This window comes from Spermophilus citellus (genome assembly GCF_964194105.1).
Source record: "Spermophilus citellus genome assembly, chromosome: 2".
Taxonomy (NCBI): domain Eukaryota; kingdom Metazoa; phylum Chordata; class Mammalia; order Rodentia; family Sciuridae; genus Spermophilus; species Spermophilus citellus.
Window position 1 is genome coordinate 34,232,832 of NC_138183.1, and position 8,734 is coordinate 34,241,565.

Consider the following 8,734-nt stretch of genomic DNA (forward strand, 5'->3'; position numbering starts at 1 on the left):
CCACATCCTCTCCCACCCTTGCAAGGCCATGGCTGGGGTTACCCATACTTCTTGGGGAGGCTCAATCCTGCCCAACATTCCTTGTGTTCTCCAGAGATGCCTGGCACCTATCCCCAGACTGCCTGGCAGCTTGAATGACTGAGATGGGCTTCTGAATCTCATTGCTGACCTCAGAGATTCTGAGGTCCCAGGTAATACACAAACACAGTATCTGTAAGAATCGCATGCATCATCTCAAAGGAATGCCTTCCACAGTAAAGCTGGCCTGCTTTTCCACATGGCTTTGCAGAAATGAGACCTTTCCTCTCTCCAGTCCCTGATTACCCCCAAATAACATCAAAGGGTGAAATGTGGGCTCAGTGGTAATGCACTTGCCCAGCATGCATAAGGCTCTGGGTTCCAACCCCAGCACCACAAGGAAAAGGAGAGATGCAGTTTGGCAGGGAAGATGTCGCCATTTGCTCAGCACCTGGGAAATGAAAGGTACAAGGTGTTTACATAATTGTCTGTCCTGCCACCAGAACTCCAGTGCTGATCATGAAGTTTCTGAAGGAGCAGGTCTGGAGGAAGGGACTGGATAGTGACAAGCCTAGAGCCCATTTCATGGGTGTCACAGTTCAAGGAAGACTGGGGCAGTGGGAGAGCCCAGCATGTCACTGTCTCCTCCTGCAGGAAGTCCTCATACATTAGAGGCGTTGCCTTACTTTCTGATGTGGTTTCAGTGTCACCCAGAAGTTCACATGCTGGAAGCTTGGTCTCCCAGCGTGGAATGTGAGATGTGGTGGAACCTCTAAGAGGTGCAGCCTCATGGAAGATGGCTGTCACTGGGGGTGCTGACCTCTGAAAGGACTAAAGGAGTTTTCACAAGACCCTGGTTAGTTCCCACAAAAGTGATTCTCATAAGGTGAAACCATCCCACATGCTTAGCACCTTCTACCCACAGCTACCTCTCTTTCTGCTTTTCTGCCATGTGGAAGCATAGCCAGGGAGGCCCTCAATGGAGGCCAGACATATAGGTCTGCCCCAATCTTAGATTTTCCATTTCCAAAACTGAGAGCCAAATAAACCTCTGTTTACAAATCATCCAGCCTCTGGTATTTTGTTACAGCAACAGAACACAGACTAAGATCTCTCCCAAAAGGAAAAAGGGGGACAAACTGTAGCAAATTCCACAAAGGCAATTTTGAATCAGTAAACATAATATTTACATAGTGGGATGGAGAGCCTATTAAGGAAGTGACCATGGCACCAGGGAAGAGTTCAAACAGGGAGACAAGAAGAATTCCTACATTTGTTGAGAGATTGGAATGGAGAAGCCCAAAGACTCGAAGCACAGATGCAAATTGATGACATGCATGTCCTATGAGGGAAATGTGTTTTCTTTCACTTGCACGGTGTTTGCCTACAAAGTGTTTGTATAATAATAATTATTATTATTTAAATAAAATCTGCATTTCTAGTTTCTTGTGAAAAACAGAACAGACCTGATAGAGGGCCTCTTTTATATAGACCATATGTTCTTTAATTTCCACAGCCTCCACCATGCTGTTAATACTCACATCCGAGCGTCAGTTGACATTTAGCATTCTGCCTGCCCTGTAGGGTTTTCCTTTACACCCAGCCCACTTAGCTCATGGTGTGTATCATTACCTGCCTTCTCTCTGCAGGCATTTGAGTGGGCAACTTTTCCATATTCTATGGCTCTCAACCTTCATCTGAAACAATGGTGCAGAGCTGCATCCACTTCAGTTCTCCCTCCCTCCCTGTGCCTGTTCCTCTGAGCTGCCCTGAAGATTTGTGAAGAGCACAGGAGCTCACCAAAAGGCTGCCTGTGTGAAACCTTGGGTTAAGCTCTCAGAAACCCAAAAGAAAAGGGACAGGCAACACCTGGGATTTGGGACAACTGGTAGACCACAAAGGTCCACCACCTCTGCAGAACAAAGGCTATTTTACTTTGTTTTTACTTTGTTTCCGATGCTGGAGATTGAACCCAGGACCTTGGTAAAGGCCAGGCAAGTGCTATACTACTGAGCTATATACACACCCATCCCACCCAACCCTTTTTTTTTTTTTTAATCAGGATGTTAATCCTCTTTAAAGGAACTTTGCTATATAGCTGATTTCTATTTAGGAGAGCTAAAGTCTCCCAGTACTTAATGAAACCAACAACAAACAGAAAATTATCTAGTCTGCTAACCTGGAATAGAAATGAGAGAGTTTGGACAATGACCTGGATCAAATAAATGTTGGAAGTTTCCTACTAGTGTCAAGAACCAAAGTTTCTTAGAATGCATAATTGTACTGGGGATTAAACCCAGGATGCACTACCACTGAGCTACATTTCCAGGTCTTTTATTTTTTTATTTTGAGAGAGTCCTACTAAGTTGACCAGGCTGGCCCTGAATTTGTGATTCTCCTGCCTTGATTTCCCGAGTTGCTGGGCTTACCGGCATGTGCCACCACACCTGGGTTATTAAATGACCTCTACAGAATAGATACTATGCTAAGCACTTGAAATAATACCAAACAACACTAAGGAGTAGGTATTATAATTACCCTTATTTATAAAGATAATGATACTCAGGTACAGAGAAGTTAAGTTACTCATACCATATTACCCAGCTAGTGAGTGATAGAGCCAGAATTTAGATCCAAACACCAACTCCGGAGACAACACTAGAAAAGTTGTGGAGACACGGCTAAGATTTGACACATAGTATCCCATGGGAATTTCCTCCTCCACCCAGTAAAGGATTTCTTGCCAGGCTTACAATAAGAAGAAAAAACACAGAATTCTAGTTTTGCATTTCTCCAACTTAAAAATTTGTGAAAATTAAACTAAAAACATTCCCTGGGTTTTCTCATTCTTTAAAATACAAAATAATAGTCTGGGTTTAGCTAAATGTTAAAGCATTTGTGTGAAGCCCTGGGCTTGAGTCCCAGAAACACATAAATTTTTTAAAAAATGAAATACATGCTGGGCTCAGTGGTGCACACCTGTAATCCCAGTGGCTTCAGAGGCTGAAGCAGGAGAATCAAGGGTTCAAAGCTAGCCTTAGCAAAAGCAAGGCACTAGGCAACTCAGTGAGACCCTGCCTCTAAATAAAATACAAAATAGGGCTGGGGATGAGGCTCAGTGGTCGGGTGCCCCTGAGTTCAATCCCCAGTACCCACTTGCAAAAAAATGAAATACACAATAACGTTAAAATCATATTTCCCTAGAACTGAAGTTTCTTTAAGAATCTTTTTCACATTCAGAATCCAAACAAAATTTAAAACAGAAGAAGGTTCCATGTGTGCCAGGCCAGGTGATCTCTTCTAAGATTCCGTAACTAGGCACAGTGCTTGAAATGAGGGGCTGAATTCCCATTATGTTTGGTCAAGATTTGAGTGATGGAGTTTTTGTTACCAGGGTCCCACCAGGTAGCTTGGAGAGCCCATTTGGGTCCGAAGTCATGTTATATTATGAGGTATACATGCAAAGCTGAAGATTATTTTTCTGTCCTTCAGTTTTTGGTAATCACTGTCTAAATCAGGATTTTCATTTTGTTGTTATTGTTGTTGCAAAAACTAACAATAAGAACTCCTATTTGGGGTCTCAACCACTCCAAGAGCGGCGGCTCACAACATGGCCAAGTCCAAGAACCACACCACACACAACCAGTCCCAAAAATGGCACAGAAATGGCATCAAGAAACCCTGATCACAAAGATATTTATCTCTTAAGGGGGTAGACCCCAAGTTCCTGAGAAATATGCATTTTGCCAAGAAGCACAATAAGAAGGGCCTGAAAAAAATGCAGGCAAACGATGCCAAGGCCATGAGTGCACGTGCCGAGGCTACCAAGGCCCCTGAAAAGCCTAAGGAAGTTAAGCCCAAGATGCCAAAGGATGCCAGCCATAAGCTTGATCGCCTTGCCTTGCTAGCCCATCCCAAGCACGGGAAGCGTGCTCGTGCCCACATGGCCGGGGATCACAGGCTCAGCCGGCCAAAGGCCAAAGCCCAAGCCAAGACCCAGGCTGCAACTCCAGCTCCAGTATCAGCTCCGGCTCTGGCTCTGGCTCCAGCTCCTGTTCCCAAAGGTGTTCAGGCCCCCAAGGGTGCCCAGGTCCCTGCAAATAAGGACAGAAGGACTGGTGTGACCCCTGAGCCCCTGTCTATGGGAACTGGTATCCTCCTGTGCTGTTTGTACAAATAATTCCAGAGGCAAGATCTTAAAAAAAAAAAAAAAAAAAAGAACTCCTATTTGCAAATGACTTGTGGGTTTAAGTGAACCTCATTGTCTTAACACGTGTACTTGAATAGTATACATGTAAAACGTGAATTCTTTGAGCTTATTAATAGGAAACCATATTACTTGAAAAATATTGTGTTAGTTTTCTGTTGCTGTAATGAAATATCTGAGAAAATCAGCTTACAGGAGGAAAGATGTCTTTTGATTCAGCTTCTGAAGTTTCAGACCCCTGGTAGGCTGACTCCAAGGCAGAAATATCGTGGTGGAAGGGTGTGGTGGCAGAAGACCACTAGGATTAAGACACAGTTCCCCAGGACCAACTCCCTTCAAGTAGGTCTCCCCTGCTACAGTCTCCACCACCTCCCAACAGTCCAGCTAGGAACCCATCCATGGATTAAGCCATTGATGAAATCAGAGGCCTTGTGATCCATCTCTTCCCAAAGCTTCACCTGTGAACATTACTGAATTGGGGACTAAGTCCTCAATGAGCCTTTGGGGGATATTTCAGATTCAAACTATAACAAATAGATACCCGAGAAAGTATATGATGTTTTGCTATTTAGAAATAACAAGGTTTTTTTTTTTAAAATGTATAATGTATAATCACATTCATGTAAGTTAATAAAAGAACTAAAATTATCCCATAGTAAGCAAAAAAACACTAACATAGATAATGACTCAAAAAACTTGAAGTATAATACCTTATTAGTGCATAAATGCATGATTGTTATATGACTTTATAGTTTTTAGCCATTCACTAAATAGATGGATTAAAGGAATACTTATTACATGTGGGCCTAAGGGTGCCAAATTAGTAACCTGCCTGTTTTGCACATGTTGGGGGTTAGGGACATTGCTTGGTGCCTCTTTTAATCCCTTGACAAAGATTTTGGAAATATTAAAAATGCATAAGGGCAGAACTCAAAAAGGCCACAAGATGTCGCTATCTGACAACCTCTTGTTATAGCTAATATGGTAGAAGAAAAGGAACAGAGAAGGGTATTGATCATATTTTGATACAATAAACGAAAATGCACCATTGGGATACAGAGCAATTCATGCATTTTGGCCCACAGTGGTTCCTTTCTAAAGTCTTCAAACTTAAAACATAGATCTTTTTTTTTTTCTCTTTTTTCTTTTTGCCCTTGGAGCAACCCCTCCTAGCGTATTGGTATTAGTGCAGATGTAGGAAACAAACCAAATATTTTCCATTATTTCCTTTTGGTTTTCACAAACATTCAACAGAGTAATTCTGATGTCCTGAGGAGGTCTTATGTGATCCTTATTTTACAAACGAGGAAATCAAGGCACAGGAAAATGAAAATTCTAGCAGCCAAGTTTCTGAGGTTTGTACAGCCTGCTCCGCTCTCTCCCCCATGGCTCATAGCAGAGATGGTTGGGGGCAGGATTTGACTATTTTTGCTTTTTGGAAATTAATTTTAAATATTTTGTACTAAACGTTCTGGGATGGACTCATATTTATTCCATGAAACAAGACTTCTCAGAAATTTTGTGGTTGCTCTAAGCCACTTTGAGTGCCTCAGGGAATTCTCTGCTACAAGGGGTGTGGCTGAGCTGAGACTGTAACAAAGCCCAGAATCCCCAAAGCTTATACAACAGCAACGGATTTTCTCACAGTTCTGGAGGCTGGAGATACAAGGTCATGGGGTCAGCAGGGCAGTGTCAGTTCTGGTCTGTCTTCTCTCTGTGGCTTTGCTTGGTCTTGGCTTTGTGTTAGCCTGTGCCCCAATCCTCCTTATAAGGACAACGATCACGCTGGACAAGGGCCCACTCTAATAACCTTAGTTTTACCTTAACTACCTCTTTAAATGCACGAATATACTTGGTTATATTCTGAGATCCTGCGGGTTAGGACTTCAACGTGTGAATTTCAGAGGGAGGGGACACAATCCAACCCACAACAGGGTAGAAAAGTTGAGAAGTTTGCATTATCCCTTCCAACTCTTTGCCATGAGAACAACAGTGTTCTAGGCTGTGTCCTCCACCTACAACACCAGACTCGAATGTTATTCACTTCTCTAAGAAAGCTCTCAATTAATCTGCTTTTGTTATGTGACTCCTTGGTTGTTTTTAGCTTCATTTTGTTTTCAGCCGGGGATCCAACCTGGGGCCTTGTGCATGCTAGGCAAGTGCCCGACCACTGAGCCACACTCCCGACCCCTGATTGTGGAGCTTTTGCTTTTCATTCATTTGTTTATTTAGTACTGGGGATTGAAGTACTGAACCACTGAGTTACATCCTCAGCCCTTTTGTATTTTTTGAGACAGGGTCTCATTAAGTTGCTGAGGCTGGCTTTGAACTTGTGATCATCCTGCCTCAGCCTTCAGAATTGCTGAGATTACAGGCATGAGTCACCATGCCTGGCTCTTTTGCCTTTTAATGTTTCTGCCTAAGTACATCAATAGCCATCACTACTGATGCCTCAGAAAACTTATTAATCCTACAAATTTGAATTTTTTTTAAAATTTTTTTTAATATTTATTTTTTAGTTTTCGGCAGACACAACATCTTTGTTTGTATGTGGTGCTGAGGATCCAACCCGGGCCGCACACATGCCAGGCGAGCACGCTACCGCTTGAGCCACATCCCCAGCCCAAATTTGAATTTCTAAATGAGTAAATATCAGTTTCTATAACCCACTGAAGCAAAAGCCTTCCAGAGTTTCTTATTCTTATAAAAGTCAAAAAGGTCCTGAAGGCCCAAAACTGATGACCCCTGGGGGTGATGTCCTGGCAAGACTGACCCATTTCTTGCTCTGACCTCACCAGAGGGAACTTTACACACTGGCAAATAAGAGGCTGGCTGAAAGTACAGGAAGCTCTTGGTGGTGACCTATCAGATTTCCAGATAGAGCAGTTGGTGGTTGGTGGTTGTGGTCTTTTGATTTTTTTTAATCTGGATTTTTGTTGCTTTGTCTTTTGGTTTTGTCTTGTTTTTCTAGCATCCTTAGTTGGTGTTCCTACTTAGGATGTGTGGTAACAGGAGTTAGGGATGGTTCAGTGCTACAGGGGCCTAGTTGGAATTGGGTTTGTGTTCCACGGAGTCGAAGAATGAACACTACAAACACCAAAGTAAACAAGCGAGCAGGAATTTTACTTAAAAAGGTGAAAGACAGAACTCTTGAGTGCAGGGCACCTGAGAGTGGTAAAAGTCCATTTCAGTCTTACAATGTTCCTTCTTTTAAAGGCACCTAAGGAGAAGTTGATAAACTCCTCTTGACTGGCTCTTGGTATCTCAGTTGTCCCAGATTACACAGCCACGCTGTGACATGGAAACCAGAACTGCTTTATAACATGTTGGGGCATGTTAAAATGGCTGTTCTCGTGCTTGCCCTCTTGATGACCTTTACTGACCCTTCCCTACTCTCGACTGCCTATCCTTTTCTATCTCCTTCATGGACCATTATCAGGTTCTGAGGAACATTGGACAGGGTGGCTTTGCCCAGGTGAAAGTAACCCGCCATCTCCTCAACTGGGACAGAGATGGTCGTGAAAGTTCTACCAAAGGTAGAACAGAACATCCCCATCTTATCTGAACCGGATAGGCTGAAGGCTGTGGAGCATCAAAACGTGATTGAGCTCCTTCAGGTCATTGAGACCATCAAAAATATCTATGTCATCATGGAATATGCAGTTGGGGATAGCTGTGGCACTACATCCCAAGAGGAGGAGGCCTAGAGACTGTTCAGGCAGATCCCAAATGCCATGAGCTACTGCCACAAGAAGGGTATTGTGCTCCTTGACCTGAAGGTGAGAAACATCCTGGTGGATGCCAGAGGCAACATCAAACTCATTGACTTCAGCCCAAGCACCAGATTCATGACTAGGTGTAAGTTAAACAAGTTCTGGGGCACCCTCTTAAATACCTTAACTCTGAAGTCATCTAGAGGAAAAAACATGAGGGCTCCCCTGTGGACATCCGGAACCTGGGTGTCGTTCTATATTTGATGGTCACAGGAAGACACCCATTTCCATAGACCACCGCTAAGCAGCTGAAGGAGCTGATCATGCATGAAAGGTAAAATATCCCCTGTACACCAAATAATGATGTTGGACCCCACACAGAGGTCTACAGTAGAGCAGATCCTGGGGCATCCACGGCTGAGCCAGAGTGAGGACTATTGGCCCAGTTGTTCTAGTGAGCCACTCTCCCAACACCTAGACCTCACAATTGTGACAATAGGTCACATGAGCAAATCGAAAATACGATGACGCAATGGCCATGTACCTGATACTCCAATACCAGAAAAGCCAGCGGCAGGCCACAAGTTCCAGGTGAAACACGTGCCTTGAGGGGTTGCACAGGTCCCATGCTCAGCCCCACGGATCCTTCCAATCTCCCTGTCTGCCCAAAGAGCAGTGCCAGTGAGCCCACCCTTCCCACCTTCCCTTGAGAACAGCAACTGCCTGAGGAGACCAAGCAGTCAGGGCAGAAGGGTGGTGGGAAAGCCAGCATGCCTGCCATTCGCCTTCACTTCCT

General features: G+C 43.9%; 1 pseudogene across 1 annotated transcript; it reads left to right on the forward strand.

Annotated features, from left to right (window-relative positions):
- Positions 1-3,628: 3,628 nt before the first annotated feature.
- On the forward strand, positions 3,629-7,932 carry LOC308641492 (large ribosomal subunit protein eL29-like; annotated as a pseudogene). Its single transcript has 2 exons — positions 3,629-4,169; positions 7,736-7,932. The product of its transcript is annotated as a large ribosomal subunit protein eL29-like (transcript).
- Positions 7,933-8,734: the final 802 nt, after the last annotated feature.